This window comes from Peromyscus californicus, unplaced genomic scaffold (genome assembly GCF_007827085.1).
Source record: "Peromyscus californicus insignis strain IS unplaced genomic scaffold, ASM782708v3 Scaffold_24__1_contigs__length_46423439, whole genome shotgun sequence".
Lineage (NCBI taxonomy): Eukaryota > Metazoa > Chordata > Mammalia > Rodentia > Cricetidae > Peromyscus > Peromyscus californicus.
In genome coordinates this window covers 10,574,321-10,600,642 of record NW_026294535.1, presented here as the reverse complement: position 1 = coordinate 10,600,642, position 26,322 = coordinate 10,574,321, and the positions used below count along the sequence as shown (strand labels likewise).

The window sequence follows — 26,322 nt, the reverse complement described above, 5'->3', positions numbered from 1 at the left end:
ATGTGTGTGTTCTTGTTGTCTCTGCTCTGTTGGGAACTTGCATTGGGAGAATTAGCCAAAGGATAGGATCCCAAAAGATGGGACCAAGACTTTCATTGGATTTTTTCAAGAGGTTTAAAAAAAAAAATGTATCACATCATTTTCAATTCACACCAAGAGAGGGAGGGTGCCAATTGGGTATGAGTCATCACGTGACCAAACAATCAGGATTCAAATTGAACGACACCTTCGGTGTCAAATTAGTTTGAAGCTCCTTTCTCCTTTATGATGGCTGTTTTAACCCCTTGATGTTTACTTGTTAAAAAAAAGTCCCTGATTTCAACCCCAGTACACTGTAGATCTTCTTTGTTTCATTTTTCTAAAGATTAGATTCAAGAAAAATAATAGTTTACTATTTCAAGATCATCATTGCACTATTCTCCCACAAATGTGTCATTTCTATGTGGGCCAAATTAATGTTTCATCAAGTAGGTAAATAAATAAGTAATAATGTTTTTTTCTTCTTTTAAGACTAATTTTGCTAGGCAGTAAGGACAGGGACAGTCCAGGGTCTTTGTGAGTCACAGAGAAAGAATGCAGCAAAACCCCCACGTTGTTGGATCTCAGTCTTTGATTTCCCACACAGCCAAGTCATAGGATCGCCATGCCAACCTTAAGCAATTTTGGCAGCACAGCAATCCTGTGCCTGGCGTCTTTCAAACGATCCTTCAATCCTATTCCAAAGGGCCAAGGCAAAGACATGTAGAAAGAATGCATTATCTGAGAAAACGCCAGGCTGCTTTCCCATTGGTACATGTGTTTGGTGCCACAGTTAAGCATCACTGGGGGCAGGAATCTGGATGATCCCCTTTATAGAGTGTGGGGGTTCCTGATGAAAGGGAAGGCATTGAAGTGCCTAAGAAGAGGGGTCATTCTTCCATGTGTTTCCAAAAAGAACAAGGCAGGGCTCTTCTCTAAGGGAAGAAGAGGCTCAGGAGAGAAGGTGAGCCAGCTGTGGATGGGTTGTGTTGGAGAGGGGAGCCACCTGGGAATGGAGTGAGGCAGGGGAGATAGCCAGCTGGGGGAGGAGGTAGAGGTAAAGCAGAGAGGTAAGGGTAGAGACAGGTGAACAGCTGTGTTTACTTTAACACATATCATTTAACCCTCACCTAAAAACAAATTGGAGAGGTTTGGGAGTGCATTAATCTGGACCCAATTAGCATGTCTTTCTCCTTCAAAAAAGTGCAACCTGAGATTAATGAATATCAACCAGAGTTTCAGATGCAGCACTTAAATCATTTGCATGTTCGTGCATGATAATTGAATTTATGTATGCACTTCCTTTCATTAACTATTTCCAGTCTCCTTGTGATTCACATAAACCAAAACTTCATTCCAGTGATTTCTGGGTAGAAATAGCTTGCTTAGCACTTTACCCTTAAGGGAAAAAACTCAAGTGGTTGGGGGTTTGTACATTCGAATGTGAACAGCATTCTTTTTTAAATGAAGAGGGCAGCCGTTGACAAGGTGGAATGCTGCTGCTTCTGGAGTTGGTAAATAGGCACCTCAGACAGAGTTTTGAAAGACTAGAAAAATATGGAAAATTCCAACATCAGGCTTTCAGGGTTTCGGTTCGGCCATGCGTAAGTGTTTTTTATAATGCCAGGAACAAGGCCACTTAAATGCAGCATGAGAAATGTTCTTGGAGTTTGGACCTGTGTTCCTTAGATCACTGAGCAACTTCAGCACCCAGCATTGTTTCTGGCTTAGTTAGAAACTTGTTTCCATAGTAAAGGGTGGGGATGCCCTCAATCTTTGTGAATGGCTTCAGATAGGCAGGCAGGACTTGTGGACCCTTGGTGCTATGGGTTTGATCCTCCCTCCCTCCCTCCCTCCCTCCCTCCCTCCTTCCCTTTCTCCCCCCACTCCTTCTCTCCCTCCTTCCCTCCCTCCTCCTCTCTCTCTTCTTTCTTTTTTATTATTTGGGTGTATATGGCTTAATGATGATATAGCACACACAGGTTTTAAGATTCTTCCTTTCCATTTGGTATCACATGAAATACCTGAACACAGATAGAGTGTGGAAGAAAGTAAGACAGGAGGCTTGAAATAATTCTCCTGGCTTCAGTTTGTATAGTGATTTGTCTGTCTTCTGTCTCTCCTTATGTGTTTCTAAGTTCAATGTCCAAGTGATGAGCTTTTCTCCAGAAATTCTCCCCAGTGTCCTTTGTTTCTGATGACATTCTATGGTTGAATGTTACTGAGTGTCTCCTGGTCTTGTTTCTGGTCTTCGTAGCTAAGAATGTCATTGAAGGATAAAATCTTGTTAATTTGTGATGTTAAAATTTAAGTGTTGCTTTGTGTCACTTACATGTAGCTTAAAATGTTCTCTAATGTAGCATGAAATGATTGGTTAGCTTGGAAATGGTTGTGAAGTCGTGTGAAGAAAATAAGTTTTCCATCCGACCAAGATAAATTCACTCTAGTGCTTTATGGCTTTTTATTCCTATGTGATCGTAATAAAGTCTCATGTAGGGATGGAAGCCATGAAATACATTGTGAAAATTCATCAACTAAGAAGGGGTCGTCAGTATAGAGAACTGTAGCCTGTGGAACGTGATGGAGACGTGAGCTAGTGGACTGCTCTGCTACCTTTCGGTCTTCCTTGAGTGTCTTTATCCTTAGGCATTGACAGCTAAGGAATGGAGGTTGCGAGAGTTTTTTCATCTTCCTGACCACCGATTAACATGCACATTCGACTTTGCGCATTTCTGTCTATCTATCATACATTTTCTCCTCCGTTTTTCTACTAACGAACATGCTCTGGGAAAATGTTTAATAGCCCACCCACTTGTAGGCAGCGTTCAAACCGTCTGTGACTTTTCCCCCCGACAACTTTTGAGGTCTTTCTTCTGAAACAAAGAAGAAATAGACAAACCAGATTTGTCCTCTTGGGAATGTGGTCCAGATTTCTCTACTCCCAATCTCCAAAAAAAGGTATACCTCAAATGGGCTAGCTCCATACCTAGATCCAAAGATTCCGTAAGAGACATCTTCCCTTTACAGGTGTGGTGTAATGAAGAGGCCTTTAAATATTTGGAGAGGGGTTGGGCTCTGATATCTTCACCAAGTCAGCTGTGTGACTGGGGCATATGAATTAAACTATGGGACTCTTTCCTTATCTTTAAATGGGGGGCAGGGGTGGGGTGATACCAACATTGTTATAAGGATTAAATGAAATAACAGATCTAAACTTTGCTTGATAAAGTGTTTGACCTTGACTCTGTTTTAAAAGCTCATGAAATATTAGTTTCTCTCCCTTCCTCCCTCCTCCTGTTCCCTTTTCTCCCCCTCCTGTATCCCTTCCTTCTTCAGATGTTAGTCTATCTAGAACAAGACCTGAGAATCTAAGCTGGACCTCTGAGAAAGAAACGACTCCAAAGAAAGACTCCTTTCCATATGGTTTTAATGACTTTTTTTTTTTTTTACCTGAATGGTTTACAATGCACTATCAAACTATATTAATCTTTTCTGCTCTCTGTATTTACTTTTGCTTGAACTGCTTTAATATTGACTCTTGAACCGCATATTCATTTTGGACTTTTAAAAGAGAATTCAAATAAAACCTTATTTGTGTTATTATCTCTTGTCTCTCTGTTTTCTGTATACAATGAGACAGTGCCCTGTGTTTTCTAAGTCTCTGGCTGCTGTCAAGAAGACAAATTACACTTCTCCTTAGACGGCACTCACTGAGGGTACCATGAGGCCTGTGTCCCTTCTTCCTCAAAGCCCACTGCCTGTCAGTGTGTGGGGAAGAATTGCCAGGGTAATTGTAACTCGGATGATCATTTCTCTAGTTATTTAAGATAACTAAAAATTAGAATTTGAAAAGCATGAAAGTCTGTAGAATAATTGTGGATAAGGAAAAGAACTTTGAAAGAGCAAACAATGAAACTTGTAAAAATTCCACAGTGATGTAAGTGTATTGCACTGCATGGTGTTGCATAGCAAAACGGAATCTGGTGAAAACCAGAGATACTTTATTTGCATCCAGAATGCTTTTGTTATCATTGAGGTTTCCCTTTAGATCTCATGACTGCCCTTATGTCAGTTCCTATTTAATGGCCCCAATATTTATGAGGTATTCAAACATTTGTAAACCAGTGGATGCAAAAAGAAGAAATGAGGAAGAGAGAAGGGGGAAGAGAGGGAGAATTATAGGGGGATTGAAAGAGTTAAAGACTAAGTCACATGTGAAACATGGCTGTTTAAGGAAGGGAGGAAAAACATATACACAGGTAAATACTGACGTGCAATAATGAAGAGATCTTAGGAGCACTAGGCCACTCAAGGCAAATGTCACAGACAAGATTGGTGTACGGCTCCACACAAGAGAAGTTCCCTAGAATCAAGGGGAAAAAAAAATCTGTGTTAGAAGCACAGCCAAATTTCCAAGGTCTGAGTCAAAGATTTGAAATTCATTTGTCAAAAAAATTATGAAAAGGTTTTATGAATGGTTCTTGGAAAAATTTCCAACGTGCAAAACATTATACCCTAGAGAAGGTATTTACTTCTAAAAATCTTCACAAGTATCATTAGAAGCAGAGAACGGATTTGGATGGACACTGTTAGATTAATTAATTACTGCTGAGTCTCAGTGGGCTGCAATTAGCTATTACCTTGCATGATACGCTGACTATAAGCTGCCAGAGTACCCATGAGTTCAAGGGTAACCATATATTTGTGGGCTCACTCACATGCACTCACACACACACACACACACACACACACACACACACACACACACACACACATTGTCGCTACTATCCTTTTTACCAAAATACCAAAATCACCTACATTGGCTCATGAAGCATGACAAAGGAGGAATCAGCAGTTCCAGATGGAGATGGAGATCCACACAGGAGAGGGGGGGACCCAGAAATGCTGTGTGTGATAGTTAGCATGAACCTTGAGCATGAAATCTAGGTTTTCCATTTCTAAACCAAAGCTTTTAAGGCAGGGAGGGTTGCCACAGAAAGTTCAGATTACACTATCACTGGAGTGAAAATGCTGATGGCCCCAGTATGAGGTGGGATCAGGTTTAAGAACATCTGTTATTATTCTACTAGATGGCCCTTCTGCCTATAACCTCCCATGAAGGAAACTTGTAGACTTGTGGCAGTCCAGACGTAGGTAAAGATAGTGATGTCCTGGCCTTCCAACCTTGCCTTTGACGTCTAGTCCTTATCAGAAAGAGTGCAGAGTTGATTTAAGGGAACGTTCACTGTTTCATTCCATCAGCTTACTTCTCATTCTTGTGTTTTGAGCAATACCAAATGCTTTTAGGCAAGACATGCGAATTTCACTGGAGTATGTCTTAGCAGAAACTATACACACAATTTGTTTGTAGTCTAAAATTAGGTTGAAACTGAATGAAGGTTCAGTTGGTGACAGCTCCTTGCTTGAGTTCCAAGTCCTTGTAGTCACCCCTGGGCCCACATGGCCTATAGTCATGCATCTTTCTGAATTCATCGATCACATTCCTCTAACTCATCTACTCCTGTTTTCTTATTCTGGAAATATACCCAATTGACGTCTACTTTAGAGCTTTTGAGGGTACTGTTTCCCATCCTGATTACTTCTCTAGGAAACCCACCTTTGTGGCTTTCTCATGGCCTCAGAACTCCAAGATAAAATTTCTGAGATAAATGTTTCAGCCATCTCTTATCAGTGATATTTGCCCTGATTATCTTTTATAAGATTGTGTCTCCCCCACTCCTCTGGATTCCAGACACCTCATCCTGATTGGCTCTTTTCCATGGATAAAGCTAACTTTTCTCCAGTACACTACATATTTACCTGTTTGCTTGTTCATGTGTTGTTCTACCAGAGTAGGACATAAGCTCTAGAGGCCAGGAGTAAATCTGTCTCTGCGGAAGACTGTTCTTCCCCAAAGCCTAGAATCCCATCCACATCTAGTAGGTACGCAAACACTTGCTGAAGCTGCTGGTTATCTGAAAGTTCCTGGCATTCAAGGCTCTATTTACTGTTGCTATTTAGGACCACAGTGAAAAGTCTACAGTTCTCACTGCATGAATTAGACATGCATCTTGTCACACATGTAACTTTCCTTTCCTTCTTTTTCCACTTAATAGTGCTCCACTATATCTTTGCCTTTTAGCTTCTATCCATTTCCATCTTGAAATAAATCCCAAATCATAAGTTAACAGGTAGGTGACATAAGCCTGTAATCCTGGCATTTAGGAGGCTGAGGCAGGAGGACCACACATTGACAAGTTCAAGGCAAGTCTGGGCTGCGTAGCAAGATCTTGTCTCAAGTTCTTTAAAAAAAATTAATATTTATTTATTTATTTATCCATTATGTATGTGTGTGTTGGTGTTTGTCTCTCTCCGTGTGTGTGTGTGTGTGTGTGTGTGTGTGTGTGTGTGTGTGTGTGTGTGTCTTCACACATGTAACCAAACTACTTTCTAGGTGTGATACACCAACCTCACTCTTAGAAGAATTCAAATGCAGAGAATTCCATTGGCTACTTACATGTCAATATTATGCTTATGTCTACACAGGTAGCCAGATCTTCTAGTCTTCCTGTTGTCTCCATCCTTTGATTCATTTTGCCTAGGAGTAGTCATCAAATTTTACTGTTTTCAGTTTAGGAAATTATCTAGAAATAATTAAGAAATTATTTTAGAAGTCAAAGGAAGCCACAGATTGCAATTCTGCATTCCCCCCACCTACACTCACCCTTCACACTGTCCTTCTGAGGAACTGTGGCCTGTCACCAATCTGCTGATGACTGGCAGAACTCAGAGTGAGGGACTCAGGATACTTGACTCAAATCAGCACTTGAAAATGGTGGAAATCATGAGTCAGCTAAAAGGAATAAGAGTGCACCACACTACCCTACAATGTCAATGTCTTCCTGCCCTTATTAAGATGAGTGTCAAAGATACAAAGAATTATCTCTTGATCCTGAGAGATGAATTATGTTCATGGTATGTTGGATGTAATTCCAAGCCATGTTACGTGTTCTGCTGCTAATGAGTTCTGCCATTCTTTGTCTTAGTCTCTTACACATTCTGTCTTCTTCATATTTATCTTCTTTATGAGTTTCATAACATGAGAAGATAAACACTAGGCTGGTAGTGTTGGCCATATTTGTTTGAATGCAAATACAACAAATATATAGACTTTTTACTACAGACAAAATGGTTGTGCTTTTCTGCAATCAACACAAAAATTGTGATTGGATCTTTGGGGAAAGAGTATTTAAGCACACATATCCACTTTTATACCCTATAAAGAAAGGCATATCAACAGTTATTTTCAGAGATGAAAATGTATAAACTTCCATATATTTTTATGCAGAGAAATACACATCAGCATAACATTTGAAATCATATTTTGTCTTTCTTTTGAAATCTTCAAAACTGGTCTTGAATTTTTTCTGCATATCTTCACATGATTTCTCTTCAGTTAGGGTGTTATCTTATTCATATATTGGGTTATGATAAGAATGTCAGGGCAGAAAGCCAAATGGCAGTTAACATGGTTGATAAAAGAAAGCACAATTAATAGGCTCTATTTGTGTCCAGAGATGGTGAAGAATGAAGCAGTTAATAGATCAACTAGGACATTGTGCTCCAGAACAAGCCACTATTATATACATGTAAGTCTTAGCCTGTATGCCTATACTAAGTGCAGGGGGTCTAAACTTCCAAACTCTTTACATAGAGCACAGTAATGTTTACTGATCAGCATTAATGTCTCCAAAGACAATGTAACAGCCCAGGTAAAACAAATGATTCAAATTGACATGTTTTCCCACCAGGAGCTATGAGAAATGGTTTAACTATGGCTTGTGTGTGTATGTGTGTGTGTGTGTGTGTGTGTGTGTGTGTGTGTGTGTTTCTATCCACTTGGTTGAGGAACCTAAACTTATTTGAAAGGCATCCTGCACTCCTGAAAGACACTTGGATTTGAAAAACTGCTGAAAATTTTATCCTTGCTTTAAATATATATTTATTGATGACGCCTTGCTCTTATCAAGATTATAGGAAATAATTTCAGCACATATTTTCTTAGCTTTGTTGTATCCAAATTGTGAAAGCTAGCTGGGTTCCCACATCTGTCAGCAGTTGCAGTCTGTCAAATCTAGAAAACAACTCCTCTTGAAGTGTTTGTGACTTCTGCACTTCTCCCTCCATCTCCACAGTCTTCCCCTTCAGTATCTTCAACATGTGCAGGAACCACAATATGCACAGGAACCACGAACACCACAGTCTGCCCGTGACATGTTAAAAAGCCATGTCATTTATACACGTGATTTTGATTCATCTTCTCGACAACATCACTAACAGGTTAATATACTCAAACAAGCAAACAAAAAAAAAAACCCATCAGGATGTGGAAACTGAGACTCTGAGATACTGTGTGTAATTAATTGGGTTCCTTTTGGCATTAATCCTACATCGTCGCGCTATCAGTGCTTAAACCTAAGGCATGGATCTTATTGAATGTAGCAGCTATCAAGATATCATCTTTCATGTCCAACCTGCCTTGTGTATTTTGCTTTTGGTTACACATAAAGGACCTTTATCTTCCTTTTCTGTGTTTTACAATCAAGGAGTGATGCCTCACTGCACCTGTCCATAAATATACCCCTGTGCTTACGGCATCTAATGATTGAAACTGCCCAGAGAAGGGAAGGCTTGAAAGTGGAAAACAGGCTAACAACTGTATTGCCTACAACTTCCAGAAGAAAATCTGTCCTAATTAATGCCTATGCCAGGTATATTTCAATTATAGTAGCTGTAAAAAATGTCACTACAATTGTGATGACAAGTTTTTCACTGTGCCCAAGGCACCTTTTCCAGATGCTTTAAATTCACACACACACACACACACACACACACACACACACACGCACGCACCTATACACGTGCCTTCTGCAACCTCCCTGTATCTTTCTGCCTGCATTGTCAATCATTTTCTACAATGCTTACTGAAAATCAAAATGATGCCAGAGAAAGCAGGGAAGGCCTTGTCAAGACACATTGTCTGCTGAGTTCTCATGAGGCCAACAAAGAGTCGCTTGATCTTTTGGGAGAAGAGCTTCAAGATTTTCTTTCCCCCCACCTCTTTGTGAAAACTTAATTGAAGAGGGCCTGAATCCTAATTCTATTAGTACAGGCGTGGGACAGACCTAAGCCCTCTACATATGTGTGACAGTTATGAAGCTTGTTCTGTTTGTGGGACCCCTAGCAGTGGAATCACGGCCTGTCCCTAATGCTTCCCCTGGCTTTTGGGAACCTGTTCCCCATACTGAGTTGCCTCACCCAGCCTCAACACAAAGGGAGGAATTTAGTGCTACCTCAACTTGATATGCCATGCTTTGTTGACACCCATGGGAGGCCTGCCCCTTTCTGAACAGAAACAGAGGAGGTGCGGGAGGGATGAGAGAAGAGGAAGAAGGGGAAACTGAGGATGCGATGTCAAATTAATAAAGAAACTTAATTAATAAGAAAAGATGACAGCAACAACAACAACAAGAATTTAATAGTACACCTGCTATGATGTCAAAAGCTCACAGGAAGGAAGAAGAAACTTTCGAGATTCCATAATGTTGGGGAATATTTGTTTACATTGTAAAGATGTGACTGCCTTCTGATTGGCTCAATAAAGAGCTGAATGGCCAATAGCTACGCAGGATGTATAGGCAGGACTTCCAGGCAGAAAGAAAGAAGAAGAGGAATCTATGTTCATGGGAGATGCCAGGAGACTCAGAACAAATAGGAGTTACAGAATGAAAGAAAGGTACAAAGCCACATAGTAGAACATAGCTTTAGACATATGGGTTAATTTAAGATATAAGAGTTAGTTAGGAACAAACCTAAGGTATAGGCTGGGATTTCATAATTAATATGTCTCTGTGCCATTATTTGGGAGCTGGTCAGAGGGACAGAGAAAGATTTGTTACACCATAATGATTTTTTTTATCCTTGGAAACATTCTATAGTAAAACATGGAGCACAGTAGACAATGGCAAATGGGGAACAAGGCAGCAGAACAAAACTTCAAGGTTCAGCCCTGCCCCATGTTGGATGTATGTCCGTGAAGTCATTTATTCTCATCCAACTCATTAGTAACCCAGAAATGATTTCCAACCTTACCATCTCAAGGTATATTGAGGACGCTGATCTCCTGAAATGTTTTGGTAGAATGTAACATCACTGTGGACATATAACTTCTGCACGGTTATTATTTTGCAAAATGAAGTAAAATGCAAAAATGTCATTTCATTTGAAATTTACCCGTGATCCTGGCCAAAAGGCTGAGAAGCAATTTGCTTGTAATTTAATATGCACATTTGAAGTTCCTTCTCGGAGTCATGTGCCATGTCTTGTAGACAGCCAGGTTTGTCGATATTGTGAAGAAGAGAGGATGTACAGTCTCCAGTAGGGACTAATGCCGTGATGGAAGGACACAGAGTGAACAAGTCATGAGAGTAGACAGGGTATTGGGAAAAATACCCAGAGTTCAAGGGAAATGCAAAGAGCTACCTTTGTGGGAGGGTCTAAGAAGGTTTCCTGAAAAAGTGACACCTAACCCTGTGTGTTACTAGCTTTCCATCCTATAACAGAATCTGTGAGGCAGAGCTGGAGAAATTGGTCAGTAAGTAAAGGATTTGCTTGCGAGCATGAAGGGCTGAGTTCTAGAACTACAACCTGCACACAAAAGCCACGTATGGTGACAAGCGCTGATAACCCCAGCACTGAGCTGGTGGAGAAATTCTTGGAACTGTCTGGATAGCCAACCTTGCATTGGCTAGCTCAAACCGATGAGAAGCCCTGTCTCTAAAAGCAAGTAGATGGCACCTGAGAAATGATATCCAAGGTTGCCTTCTGGCCTCCATATGTGTGTATATTCATATATGTGTTCACCTATGCACATATATACTATACACCTGAACATACAAGTGCATACGCACACACTATACCTTAAACAAACAGCTTAAAAAGAGGAAGGATGAGGTGTAAGAGTCATGGTTTCAGTAGCCTCAGCCCTTGATCATTCGGCCACATTGCTATGGGTTTGCTAAGGCAAATGATAAAGGAAGGAAGCACAGCACACGACTGGACAGATGGGCTCAATGCGTGGAAATTGGAAGTAGGAAGGCAGGAAGATGGAAAGAGGGGTATAAGGTAAGTAAGGAAGGAAGGAAGGAAGGAAGAGGAGAGAGAGAGAGAGAGAGAGAGAGAGAGAGAGAGAGAGAGAGAGAGAGAGAGAGAAAGAAAGAAAGAAAGAAAGAAAGAAAGAAAGAAAGAAAGGAAGGAAGGAAGGAAGAAAGAAAGAAAGAAAGAAAGAAAGAAAGAAAGAAAGAGAAATAAGGTAGAGAGAGAAAGAGAGGGAGAGGAAGGAATGGGGGAGACTAGAGACTACATTCTTCAAGGATATGCCCAGTGACCTATTTTGCTCAAGTGGTCCCCAACTCCTAAAGTTTCTTCTGCCTCTGTCTTGGTCACTTCCATCACTGATGTGACAAAACACCCAAACAGAACAAATTAAGTAAAGAAGGGTTTGTTTTGGCTTACACTTCTGAAGAGGTGTAGTCTGTCATGGCCAGGAAGCCAGGGCAGCAGGGGCAGGAGTCTCACTAGGCACAATGCGTAGCCAGGAAGCTGAGAGCGAGGAATCCAGAGCTCAGCTGGATTCCTCCTTCATATGAAGTCCAGGACTCAAGCTCACAGAACAGTGCTGGCCACTCTCTCGAGGTGAATCTTCCTACCATCAGTAACCTAGTCAATAAAATCCCTCACAGGCATGGCCAGAGGTGAACCGAATCTAGAGATTCTCTCACAGGTATGTCCGGAAGTTTAACTTCTAGATGATCCCAGATCCTACCAAGTTGGTAATATTGGCTACCACAGTTTTCCAATAGCCCATTAAACTGTGAGTCCATACATAGATTGATCCATTGTTTCTGATCCACTAGACTGTTACTTGTGATCCAATCACCTCCTGAAGTCCCCACCTCTAAACACAGCTGCATTGAGGGCCGAGGCCACAAATGCATAAACTTTTGGAAGAACTTTAAGATCTAAACCACGACACCCTGGTTTTAAAGGCCATGGCTTGCTTACTATAGAAGCTAGGATGAGGAGTTCACAGTTCACTCTGTTGCAATTTCCATACCTTATTTAAAGAAGCAAGGCAGTTCAGTCTGCACACACACACACACACACACACACACACACACACACACACACACACACAGGTGTAAAAATAAAATTAAAAGGAATTCATAGCCAAAGGGTGGTAATTTTTTCCACAACGTATTTTCCATATTGATGGATCCTCCCTGGGTAGCAGAGCAGGGCCTGATGCCTCATCATGGTGACATGAAGCAGAAGTACAGCCCCATTTCTCCTGACGGGTGTAAAACAGCACCACATCCCTCCTTCCTTGAGGGGATAAGAATCCATTTCCTATCTCTACATATGCCAGCCGAGGGCTTCCCTCTAAAGGTTAAACACAAATCAAACCAAAGCCGCCCAGCCGCCTTCAGCCATTTTCCTAATCACATCATTCTTCCTCACATATAAAACTGGAGGGTTGTCATTGTGTGTGACCCTGACCAAATAATTTAACCTGTTTAAAGAAAAATATTCATACTTCAAGAATCCTAGGAGGATTCTAGCATTGATGAAGAACTACTTAAAATAGTGCCTGGAACACAGAACATTTTGGACAAGTGTAAGCTGATACTGTGCTTGCCAACCTGCATTTCCATTTTCTTACTTTCTACTTACTCTCAATTCAGTCCAATTTGCCCATAAAATATGACTCATCCCTGGAAATACCTCCTGCTTTCCATGTAGCTAAATCTAATGAGCTATTTAAGTCTTCTTTTTGCTGACTTCTCTATAACAACCTATCCTGTTGATCCATAGTTTATAAAAAAAAAAAAAAAACATATTCTCTCCAGTGTCATTTGTTCTGTAATGTCATAATGATGTTTTATCTTCTTATCTATGTAGTTATAGATCTACGTTTCTTTCCTTCCTCCCTTCCTTTCTTTTCCTTTGAGAGATAAGGTGTCATAGTGTAGACTAGGCAAACCTCAAGCTTGCTGCCATACCCTTCCAGCTTTCCAAGTTCTGGGATTCCAGAAGTGAGCCACCATAGCTGACTTACAGCATCTTTCCTAGGATTTTTGTTGTTGTTGTTGTTTTTCCATTTCTGACCTAAAGCTCTCGAGGTTCTGGACCTTTTCCTAAACATCAATTTTCTTCTCTCTTTAAAAATCTCCTTCAGGCCTCTGACTTCCACAGCTTTTTCCTTGGTCTGTGTAATGATTAACATGATGATTAACTTGGCGGTATCTAGAATCACCTAGGAAACGAACCTCAGAGCACATCTGTGATACAGGTTCTAGATTGCTTCAACTGAAGTGAGAAGATACCTGCTTTAGGTGCCACTCTAACTTTGGGTGATACCAGTCTGTGAGCTGGATTCCTTGACTAAGCTGAGAGCTGAACACCAGTCTGTATCTCTCTGCCTCCTAACACAGCTGTAGACACAGCTTAACCAGCTTCCTCTAGTTCCTGACCCATGTCTTCCCACTCTTACTGGACTTTATCTCTCCTTAAACCACAAACAAAATTCAATACTGCCTCCCATAAGCTGCTTTTTGCCAGGTATTTGTCACAGCAACAGCCAAGTAACTGATACTACCTATCTTCTCAATTCTAACACCATAAAAACTGTCTTCTAGACAGCCTGAATAGGAGGTTCCAAGTGCATGTCATTGTACTACATTAAAAAAAAAAAAAACAAAAAAAAACTGTCTTCTGCCCTTAACCTGGGCCTCCTGCATGCTTTCATAGACCGTTTGTACAAAATCAAGCCTGGAGAGTAATCTGCGGCACAGCTCTTGATCCACTTCTAATCTATCAATTGATGGCCTTAAAAGTAATCTCTTTGGTATCTGTTAAACACATCTCCTCATCAGGGTCCTATTGCCACTTCCCAAGTTCATGATGACAGAGTTGCTGTCCTTCTCCACTATTCCAGTCTGCATCCTCCCCATGCCTACAGCCTCATGGTGTAACTCCACACAATTCCAGTCTGCATCTTCTCCATGCCTACAGTCTCATGGTGCAACTCCACGCAATTCCAGTCTGCATCCTCCCCATGCCTACAGCCTCATGGTGCAACTCTACACAATTCCAGTCTGCATCTTCTGCATGCCTACAGCCTCATGGTGTAACTCCACACAATTCCAGTCTGCATCCTCTCCATGCCTACAGTCTCATGGTGCAACTCCACACAGTTCCAGTCTGCCTCCTCTACATGCCTACAGCCTGGTGGTGCACGTCTACACAACTCAGCAGGTTGAATACCAACGTGTCGGGATTCTCTCTCTGAAGTCCTATAGCAGTCTTTATGATTTTAATGTTTGTGGATGTGGGGAATTGTGCATGCAGCACTTGTTTAAAGATGAATGTGGAGACCAGAGGAAAGAAAACCTTAGGTCATCCCAAGGAGAGCCATCTGCTGCCCTTAAGACAGTGCTCCACCCCCCTTTCCTGAAACACACAAATTAAGCCTAACTGGCTGACTATCAGGGCCCTGGGACCTGTTGTCTCTGCCACAAGTACAACTACACACTGCAACACCTGATATTTTTTACTTTGGTCCTAAGACTCAGTCTTAAGCCATCTTACTTGCCAGGCAAGCACTTTACCAAGTTAGATATGGTCCCGGCCCCACTTTGATGTTTTCCTAAAGTTGCTACCATTAGGAAAGACACCAGCATGGGATATATGGTCCAGTAAGATCTGAAGCCTATCCCCATTGCTTTGGGCATCACTGCCACATCTTCCGGGTCCTCAAATGGCCTTGTTGGTCTCACCTTTATTCTCTTAGCAGCTCCCCACTGGAAGCCTCTCCAAATATATTACCTCATCCTCTTGGCTAGTTCATCTTCTCAAACTTCAGTTCCTCATCCCATATTCTTCCTCCCTAGTTGTCCACTCCAGAAAAGATTCATCTGCTCTGGGTTCCTACCAGTGCACACTTTTTTTTTTTCCTTTTGAGACATTTGACTCTGCCTTTTATTAATTATTCATCTGGGTCATTCATTTGTTTGTGGTCTTCTTTCCAATTGTCAGCACTTGGTCTCTGTGAAAGCCTGGGCTGCTTCAGGTTTTGTCTGGTTTTCTTCAGTGCTTACTAGAGGACCTGGTCCATGGGAGGAACTCAACATTTGTTGAATAATTGAGATTAATAGTTTCTCCATCCTCGGGTAAGTTATTAGAACAGTTGATGCTTCTTTTACAAACCCCCAAATCATCTTCATAGCTTGATCCAGTCTAAGGAAGAGATTTGGTAGTTGTAATTGAAATTTTGACTAAGCTTTAATTTTGGCTAGAATTCCACTTTAACAGATATGATTTTCCTATAAAATAATATTTGTTAAATTGAGAGTTGGAAGGATTCATGTAAACAGCTTTAGATAAACCATACAAGGTTCAAATGTCAGTACAGCTGCAATTAATTTGCAACCTAAACTGTATTCATGCGTCAACTAAGTTATAGAAAAATGGCATTAAGTAATTGATATTGTGACATAACTTCTAGGGAGAGTTGAAGTACCTTGCACAGCTGTACTCTCAAACGAGCTTGAAGTCTGCCACATTCTTTCATATTCTGATTGATTAAAAATGGATTATTTGGCATTTTGGCAGATCACAGAAATCAGTGAGTAACAAAGACTTTTTATTCTTCATTATTTGCTCTCTTTGAATACATGCAAATTTTCTTAGAAACAAAGGCATGATATTTTCTCTTCCATAATTTTGTTTCAGTGTTGTATTTTTGCTGATAATAATAGCAGTTTCTACACAAAAAGTTCCCATTATTAACTTTCATATCACTTCATCTAATTAAAATATAATGTGTAATGAGACATGAACTTCATATTACATTCAGGCTTTTGTATTCTTGTCATTTGTATAGAAAATTACATGGTTCTGTTTTCTTTTCGCTGGAGTGAGGGTTTTTAAAACAAGAAAAACCTCAATGGTGATAGAAAATTTCTTCAATTCTGGCTGCCACTGTATCCCTAGGGATGTTAGGTATTCCAGATGGCCAGCTAAGCAATGGTTGGGTCAGTATCCATAGTGACGAGATTGGCCAGGGGAGAGCTTAATGGTTCCAGGCTCATTTTCTCTAGTCTATTCAGTTAGTGCTGATTATATAAATATTGCACAGTTGTCCTTCATTTGCTGGGATACCCACAGATGTCTGCTTATGGACCCCACACAGCCTCTAACTCCCAGAAAGTTCTTCAGTACAACATCTCTAGTCAGATGCTCCCACATGTAAAGAGAGAAGATGTTTATTACAGGGCAGATTGACTACAAAGGGCTGCCCACCAAACTGTCCACTTTGCCCTTAACCGTGTGATGGGAGCTGCACTCGCTCAGAAATAGACCCTGACTTCTCTCTAGCACAAGGTGCTCAAACTCAGTTGAAGAAATAATCATGATACAGTAACATAGCCGCTGTATGAGAGGTTTTAACCCACAGCTGTCAAAAAAAGCCACAGCGAGGCTGAGATTTGAAGGATGACGAGAAGAAAACCTGGTGAAGAAGAGTGAAGGAGAAGTGTAGAACATTCAGTATGAGAACAGTAACAGCGGTAAGCTTCGGAGCATCATCCACTATAAGGAGATTCAAGATCTGTAATCAATTCAGTCCGTCACAGATACGAGTATAAAAGAAGAAGTACAAGAAGAAACTTGAATGGTCCATCAAAGGGGTCATGTATTACGTGTGTGCAATACGGAGCCACTTAAGATTCAGAGAAAGGGAGCACTGATCAGCCTTGCTCCGCAGGAAGCTCTCTCCACATGCAGTGGAAGCAGAAGATAAGACGTGGCCAGGGAGACCCATTTGGAGGCCGGCACAGTCACCCAGGAGAGAATTTATCAGAAGCCCGACTACAGTGGTAGCTACAGAGATGCAGACAACAGGAGACAGAAAGCCACTAAGGAGCAATATTAGGTAGGACTTTGCAACTGATTGAACAAGGCAGGGAAGAGGGAAGCAGGGTTGAGGACAATACCTTGGCTTCTGGGGGCTTCTACACGGATGGAATTCCACTCTGTGAGGTAACATGAGCTCCCTGCTGGCAGTGCTAATTAAAAATAAAAAATAAAAAAGCCAAAACCAAACCAAAGCAAAACAACAAAACAAAAAACTGGGCATACTCCTGGATACTGGATAACTGAAGTGAAGGGAGCCATGTCATGCTTCAGTGGCAAACCTTTTTCTCTAGGTAAGTCTGAGGCCTTTTGCCTCCATAAAGGGTCATCCTTGAGGGGCACTGTAAGTTCTTATGTCCACCCTCCCCTCTGAACTTAGCTGCTTTGTAACACATCTCAGATTAGGCTCTTATTAATTTTTTAAATATTTTTTAGCACCAGAATGTGAGTTTTCTTTATTGATGTTGCTGTTTTTTATTTTTATTTTTTTTTTTGATTCTCAAGAAAGGGTTACTCTGTGTAGTCCTGTCTGTCCTAGAACTCACTCTGTAGACCAGGTTGGCCTTGAACTCACAGAGATCCACCTGCCTCTGCCTTGCAAGTGCTGGGATTAAAGGTGTGCGCCGCCACAGCCACAGCCACAGCCACAGCCACAGCCACAGTCACACCCACACCCACACCCCCCCCACACACACACAAGGACTGTGTTTCTTTAAGCAAGAACTATATCTTATAAATTCATTATTCAGACATTTGTGAATTTGGTCACATACTCAACATTGCTAGTGTCTACCACACGTCAGACACCAATTCTTAGTTGAGGACCTTGCATGTTGGAGGGCACACGATTTAGTTTGCTAGTATTTGCAGATACTTCTCTGTCCGGTGAGAAAATCATAAAATATAAGTTTCCTGCAACAGATTCTAGTGTACCCCTGTGTTTAGTCCCAGCTGGACTTTGTATGTTCACCTCCACCAATTCAACTCCAGTTTTGAAAGGTCACATGTTTTTCCTGGGTACCCTTCTGGTTGGGATGTGCCTTGGTAGTACCCAAAGGTCATGTGGACCTTTTATAGCCTCAGAGCACCCATATTTTTCACCTTCTTCAAAATAGAGAAACTGATAACACCTACCTGGTAGAAATGGGTTAAAGAAGAAATGAACTAGGGGGAACCTAATGGAGTAATTGTCACACTCTAAGTTCACTGAATTTACCTTAGAAGATTTTGTTTGCAGAAACGCATCTCAGGTTTTCAGGATTTGTTTTGTAACCTGCTAAGTAGCACTGAGGCACAACATCTTTTTTTTTTTTTTTTTTTTTGGTTTTTCGAGACAGGGTTTCTCTGTGTAGCTTTGCGCCTTTCCTGGAACTCGCTTTGGAGACCAGGCTGGCCTCGAACTCACAGAGATCCGCCTGGCTCTGCCTCCCGAGTGCTGGGATTAAAGGCATGCGCCACCACCGCCCGGCGAGGCACAACATCTTGTAGAAGGATGGAAAATAAAGGAGCCAAGACTTCAGTGTGATAATAAACAAATTACCACACCAAAAGGCAACACCTGCTAAATGCCACAGGTATAGTCTATTGCTGATTCCAGTATAGATTTTATAACCCATTGGTACCAGACTCCACTCAGAAACTAGCTCATGTGTCTTAGGTATGTTATAAGTCTTAAAGTATACTCAGAATGGGTCTCCTCTGCTCAGTAAGCTTCAGAACCAACATAGGTAGACTAAATCCACTGAGGAAAAAGTGTTTCCAGTGAGATTTCCAAGGAAGGCTTCCTGTAGAGTTAGCTCAGAGGGAAATATGATCATCTTTAAACTTTATATTTTTATTATAGACAATCAAAATTCAAAGATGATTTTTTCCAAAAACGAAAATAAGCCTGACTCCCTAATCATTTTCTTTTTACAGCAACTCCCTCTCTACATATGTATTGTCACATTAAAGCAAAACTATTCAATAGGAATAGAAGGAGCCACAAATTCAAACCATGCATATAATTTTAGAATTCCCAAAAATCTACATTATAAAGTTAAGACAAGGTATATAATTCGTTTTAAAATTTAACCTAAAATAACGGAATATTACCATTTCAATGCATAATCAATATAAAACTATTGCCATATGATATGTTATTTTCATATAACCCATTTCACAATTCAGTATTTTACATTCGTAGTACATTTTAAATTGTACTAGCCTCATTTCAGGTTCTCAGAAGCCACATATGACTGACCGGCATCTACTGTGTTTGACAACACAGTTCTAGAGGATACATTTTATATAAAATACAGTAGAGGTTAAAATTGAATTAGTGTATTGTGATGACTAGTATCTGATAGAAGACAAATTCCCTAGAGTCAGAACATGATACGAATTACCTCTAATACTGGGCTAATGAATTTGTGTTTTATTAAATGGACGTGAGAAAACACTGACAGTTTTGAGGAAGGACAGTCGAAAGTGAAGAGCTCAGTTAACAGTCCAAGGCAGAGGGGGGTGCCAGACAAGGGAGGGGAAATAGAATGGAGGGACACATGAGCTAACATTCACAAGGACATAGCAGTTGACATCATTTCAGACTCTGCTGGGCAAACAATAGACTCAAAGATGGCTCCTCTGCCGCTGGGACAATCCTGAGGAGGAGTTGTTGGAGCTGTTCGTGAGGGGTCTTGTTGGTTTTAGTTGTGGTAAAATTGAGTTCCTCACAGAATATTGGAATGTGAGCTTGGAATTTACATAGAGGGGGAGTTGTGCTCTGCAGAGAGTGGAAATCATAACGGAGTGGAACTACAGAGAAAGGCAGCACCTGCCTTTAAATGTGCAAAGAAATACTCAGGAAAGCAGACACATTTACCATGGTAGCCCTGACAAAAATGGCAGTGGCTGCCAAAATTGTAGAGAGGCAGAATTTATCCTTTTTTGGCAAATGCCTGACTAATATGTAGACAGCTTTCCACGCATAGGATCAAATAGCCACAAAGAAATCAAGCCCTTAGCTTCTGGTTGTCTGCTTGGTTTGACTTCTAATTGATCTTTTCACTTCCAACTTTCTTACTCAAGATTGTCATTGTTTTCACATGTACATTTAATAAAATGCAAATACATTTTTTTTGTTGCTGTGACATTATGTAAAACATCAAGAATAGAAACAAAAAGTTTTCTAAACCAATGGCAGTCTTCAATCCAGAGTCAAGCAGTTTCAAACATTTCAGATGAGGCAAATGTAAGAAAACTGCTTATGGCTGAAATCAGAAAGTCTTAAAAATATGAAAAATGCATTAAAGTAGCAACCACAGGACTGCAGCTGACTTCGTGTTAGCAACAATGGACACAGAAAGACAATGGAGTGTTACTAACAGGCTGGGAGAATTATTCTCAATGTGGAATACTGTATCAATGTGAAGTTATCCGTTTAAACGGAAGGCCATGAGATGGTTTTGCACACCAATTAAAAACAGCAGATTTGCATGGAAATACAAAAGAAGTTGCTTTTGGCAGAAAAAAAAAGATTTATAGGATTTAGACAGCGCGTTGTGAAGCATGAAGGTGTCAGAGGAATAAACATTACCAGAAAGGGTGAAATTTGAAAAATGGAAGATCTTGTCAATATCAAAGAGTGGTGAGATATGAGGACACACATTTCAGGTTTCTTGAATCAAATCCTGTCATTCTCTCTCATATTGTATGGTAGGTTTTGATCTAACTGAATTATAGCACTGTATCTCTTATCACAGCAGCAGAAGCTGGGACAAATCCATGCACAATGCTGGACATATAGTAAGATTTACCCCATAATCATGTATTTATTAGAAAAGCCACCCTCAGAAAAATTGAATGCAACAGGGTGATACATTGAAGACAAGATCAGGAAAAAAATAATAATTATTTTTATTTGAACAATTAACTCTGTCCAACCATATGGAAAATGAGAACACTTTGTTAATTCTAAGTACTTTGTTCTTGAATATTTCTACTTTAAAACAATAGAGTAGACCATGTGCTTAAGAGAAATTTCATCCAAGTATTTTCCCCGATTATTAAAAAAAATGCTTCTTTGAATGTTATGAGGAGACAGGTACTAAGAATACAAGTTTGATAATGAATTAAACACTCAGGCTAGGATTTTATTATTTATAAATAAAATAGTAAAAGTAGAAGCACCTAAACAAAGGCTGAGGAGTTTCTGAAAGTGTGGAGAAAGGCGCAGGAGGTCAGCCAGGGTCTACTGAACTTCTCCTTCAGCCAAAGCCATTCAGGGGGTTCGAGTACCATCGTATTTGAATGAAGATTTTCACTGGTTACAGAAATATAGAAAGAAAGACTTCAAAGTTGATGGCAACCACTAGACTAGTCCAACACCTTCCATGAAGAAATTGATTTTGGTGGAAGACAGTGGATGGAAGGTTCATACGACTGCACTGTGGGCCATCTAAGGAATGGGTTGTTTTCTTGCACTATGAGGGATGAATTACAGACCCTTGTACATGCTAGTTGAATGTTACACCCTTGAGCTCCAGCACTAGCCCTACTATTTTTTTAACTGCATAGAAAACCCAAAGCTTTATCCAATAGAAGTGCTCATGTATGAAACCTTACATTACTCAGGCAGAGAAAATTACCTGGATGATTTCACTGGTGAATAAATCAGTAATCTGAAATGATTTAGCATGGGACTAATGGCACTTTATATCATTTTAAGTACAGTTAAACTTCTTAATTACAGACACTCTAGAGACTTAGAAAAATTGCTACAATAATGGCATGTCATTAATTCTGAGGAAACACAGCTTCCTGGCCAACACCTGCTAGGTATGTGCAGTTGCCAGGTTAATACAGAGTCTTAGAAATTAATAGTTTCCTTGTTCTTAAGCTGCAGAGAACTTCCCAAATCTCTACTCAGCTGCACGGTAACCACGGTGATTCATTTCAGTATTTCATACTTGAGGCTTGCATTTTATAACTTTTGAGGTTGAGAAAAGTCAGGATGAGCATCACATGATCGCCACAGAATAGGCAGCAGCTGACTCAGAGAGAGCTGCAGGCTGTGAAAATGAATCTTTTATGAGAAGTAATATGTGCTCAGTGCAAGGTGATAGAACAGGAAATAAAAGATGGCACTCTCCATATACCTTTTTCACTTCCAACTACAAAAGTTGAGCAAATAGAAATATTCTCCTTTTTATCATTTCATAGCATTTGGCAGACTAAGAAATATATTTAAGTTCATTTCTTCTGCGTTGATTAAATTATTTTTATCTTTAACTATGAAAACATTCCAGTTTTGGCCCTTCAGATTCAGTCACAATTCTGCTTTACTAACCACAGTATTACGTCCTTATTAGATCCTCACAGTTATATAAAGTTTCCGTGCTCTTCCATATAAACATGGTGATCAAAAGAGCTAATAATGTCATCATGAGTTTGCCATGTACTGTCCAAGAAGGATCCAATCAACAAATCAATCTAGACTATAACTGCATGTTTTGTACATTCATAAACTTAGCAACAGGAGGGAAAAGCAAGTGTTGGTTATCACAGGATTGACAATGGCTACTTTGAATGTAGAACTTTGTTTGTTTGTTTTATTGAAAATAGATTCTTCTCTCACATAATGCCTCCTGACCACAGTTTCCCATCCTTCCACTTCTTCCAATTGCCCCTAACCTCTCTTCTCCCCTAGATACACTTCCCCTCTGTTTCCCTTCAGAAAAGAGCAGGCATTCAAAAGATAACAATCAAACACAACAAAACAAGATACAATAAGACAAGGCAAAAGCCCTCATATCGAGGCTGGGTAAGGCAACCAGTAGGAGAAAGAGTCCCAAGAGCAAGCAAAAGGGTCTTCTTGTTTAATAAAGTGTTTTATTTTTGAGAGTGTATGTGTGTGAGTGTGTGTGTGTGTATGTGTGTGTGAGTGTGCTTGCATGAGTATAGGTACCCACAATGGCCAGAAGAAGGCATCAGATCCCATGAGGATGGAGTTAGAGGCAGTCTAAACCACCTGATATGGGCCTTGGGAACCGAACTTGGGTTCACTACAATAGCAGTATGCACTATTAACTTCTGAGTCGTCAGTCCAGCCCCTAAAACTTGTTTCTTATTACCAAGTTTTATGCTAGGAAGACTCTAAATTGGAGCAATTGATTAACAATGCTTTGTAATCTACAAAGTCCATCATAATGCCTCCTAAAATTTGCTTCACAATATGTTTTACTGAATTAAGAAGGGCCTGTAGCCTGCCAAATAGCCTATATACCTCCTTTTATTATGAAATCTATGTTATTTTTACTAACCTGTTTTTCTTTCATGTGAGGAAAAGAGACAATAGTCATAACAATAAGTTACATGTGTGTGGGCTGCTTTCCACATGCAATGAAGCTTCTCCCCTTCCCATCCGCCATTACGTTGTATTTAAAAAAAAAATCTTAATATATCTTTAATATTCTTTGCATCTACAACACTGTTTGTGGGCCCACACTTGTCTAAGCTCTCAACTTAGAATCACCTTTCCATCATGGACTGTCTCACACTTTGGCAAAGAATTCATTCAGGAAACTAAAGATCATTCCTGCATTATTTCCCTGTTTCTCCGAATGCTCCTGCTTTTATATAAAATCTCTCCATTACACATCTGAATTGTTACAGCTTCCCAGTCAGTCTTCTTATCTCTTTCAATTATATGTGTCTTGTTGTCTCTGTACAACACTTTCCCCTTAGGTTTATGTTCTTGTACAAAATTCCTTATCTCACAAATTTTATTTCTTCCTATGCACTTAAAACACTTGTATTAGAGACAAATCCTGGTATTTTATCTTTAAATTCAGTACCAATAATTCCCAAAGTACTTTCTACGATGTCACCATTCTTTGCACTCCAGGACTTCTCATTATCTACATTATAAACTGCAATATTATAAAATCTAAGTCAACGTTTTTTGTGGCCTAACTTGTCTTTCCAACTTATTATGTTTTTGTTTTCATCATCATTGGATCTATGAATGATCAGCTTCTGCCAGACAGCATACTGTGTTTCCTTTGTTCCCATTACTGTTTTGCACTGTATAAGCTGCTTTATAACCTTTTCTCATAGATAGTAGTACCCTGTGGCCACTATAAATGATGGACTATAACCTGAGACAATAAAATAAATGTGCTAAAAATAACTGAAGAAAGACCAGTATGGGAAATAATGGGGAAGGTTTGAAAGAGGCTCAAACAGGATTCCTAAAATCAAAATCTAGAGGAAAAAAAAAATAAATCAAACACGGAATACAGCTGACAAGAGAATCAGTAAACTAGAAGACTGATTTGGGGGAAATCTTCCAGGTTGCAAAATAAAAAATGATAAAACAGAAAAATTGAAGAAAATTTGAAAGAGGTGAAAGCCGTAGGATGGGTTCCAATAAGGGGGCTAAAAGGGTGATATGAAATTTAATAAAATAGTTGGAATATTTTTCTAAGCGAGAAAAAGAAAAGTCCACAAACTTGCCTCAACTTGATATGCCAGACCTTGTTGACTCCCCATGGGAGGTCTTACCCTCTCTGAGGAGTGGATGGGGGGTAGGGGGTTGGGAGGAAGAAGTCAGAGGAGGGGAGGGATGAGCAACTGTGGCTGGTATGTAAATGAAAAAAAAACTTTTAAATAAAAATTTAACTCATAGAGTACTCAATAAAAAGCTATTGCAGAAACCAAAAATAATTCCTCTACATTGAATTTCATGAAGCTACAGAACACAAAGTACAAACAGAAAATGTGATTTAGAACAAATTAAAAAGATAGCTAGCCCCCCTGAAAGAGTAGATTGTAGTGACCACAAATGTTCCACAATAGAGGATATAGGATAAAGGAGTCACATCTTCAGTCAACCTAAATTTTTTCTCCCTACCAAAGTCTTCTGTAAGTTTACAATCAAAATAAATATCCATTCACAAAAATCACAGGAAGGTATAAAATGACGCTGCTCCCTTGAAACATTACGCATTTCGAGGATATTCTTTAATCTCCTGGGAATTTATATATGCCAAGAAAAGGTGACACATTCATTTGCTCATTTATTTTGACTGATGTCTTATTTTATATTAGGTCTATTATAGCACTCTTCTGTCTCCAGCTTGTTTTCTGATTGGTATATGCAAAAATGAACTTTTCACTGGCCGTGGAACCCAGCCGTGGAATGTTTGCTTAACATGAGTGAGGTCTCACATTTGCTCCCAGTGCTACAAAAACAAAAGCAACGAACAAAAATTCATCTTCACCCTGTGTGCCTTTGTTCCTGAGAACTGAACCCAGGACCTTGCACGTGATAGACAAATACTCTACCAATATGTTGAGTAGTCTTCTTGTTGACTTGACGTAAGTTAGAGTCATTTGGGAATGAAAAAAAAAATGGCCTCAATTGAGAATATACTTCCTACAGTTTGGCCTGTAAGCAAGCCTGTAGGGCATTTTCTTGATTTGTGTTTGATGGTGGAAGGGCCCAGCCCATTGAGGGTGATGCCTCCCCTGGGCAGGTGGTCTTGGGTTGTGTAAGAAAGTAAGACACGGAGAGAGCAAGCTGGTAAGCACTGCTCATTATTGGTTCCTTCAGTTCCTGCCTCCAGCTTCCTACTTGAGTTCCGGTCCTGCCTTCCTTTGAAGATGAACTGTAACTTATATGTTGAGATAAATCCTTTTTCCCCAAGTTACTTTTGGTTAGTTTTGGATCAGAGCAATAGAAGGCAAAGTAGAGGAACCACTGAACTGAATCTCCATTCCTTTTCCACTCTTTATTTTCAGACAAATCTCACTAATCTGTCACTAGGCCTTGAACTTGTGATTCTCCTGGCTTGGCCTCTGGAATAGCTGTGGTTCCTGACCGTTTCATGAGACCCGACCATACTGCTTTTAATTCAAAAACTCTCAAGGGTTTTGCTACCCAATAACATCAGGACTCCAAAGCTTTTGCTCAAAATATTTTAAATATTCTGTACATTGCTTAGGCTTGTGGATTACACACATTTCTCTTGCATATTCTTCCCTTACTGCTGTTTATAACTCCTTTTAAAAGTGTCAGAACAATCATAACACAAGTGTTGGACAGAAATAGTCAGCAGGAGGCATTTGCTTAGGATGTCTTTGGCTATCATCTGATCTAAACTTGTCCTTCAATGTCCTGTGCTTTCTTGCATAATTTCTTACAAATATTATACTACAAGGGAAAATCTTATTCTGATTTATTCAGCAGAATGAACTATATTCACCATAAACTACAAATTCTCCTTC

General features: G+C 40.0%; 2 long non-coding RNA genes across 23 annotated transcripts in view; one reads left to right on the top strand and one right to left on the bottom strand.

Annotated features, from left to right (window-relative positions):
• Window positions 1–3,621, top strand: part of LOC128119678 (uncharacterized) — a 98,101-nt gene extending 94,480 nt beyond the window's left edge. For all 22 annotated transcript variants that reach the window (XR_008221604.1, XR_008221607.1, XR_008221614.1 and 19 more), the window contains one exon: window positions 3,355–3,621. This is a non-coding gene — a long non-coding RNA (uncharacterized LOC128119678). The remainder of the gene's footprint in view (window positions 1–3,354) is intronic.
• A 121-nt stretch (window positions 3,622–3,742) lies between these two features.
• LOC128119679 (uncharacterized) overlaps window positions 3,743–26,322 on the bottom strand; it is a 69,940-nt gene continuing 47,360 nt past the window's right edge. The window contains exons 2-3 of the long non-coding RNA XR_008221625.1: window positions 6,536–6,662; window positions 3,743–4,381 (exon numbers count right to left, since the gene is read on the bottom strand). This is a non-coding gene — a long non-coding RNA (uncharacterized LOC128119679). The remainder of the gene's footprint in view (window positions 4,382–6,535; window positions 6,663–26,322) is intronic.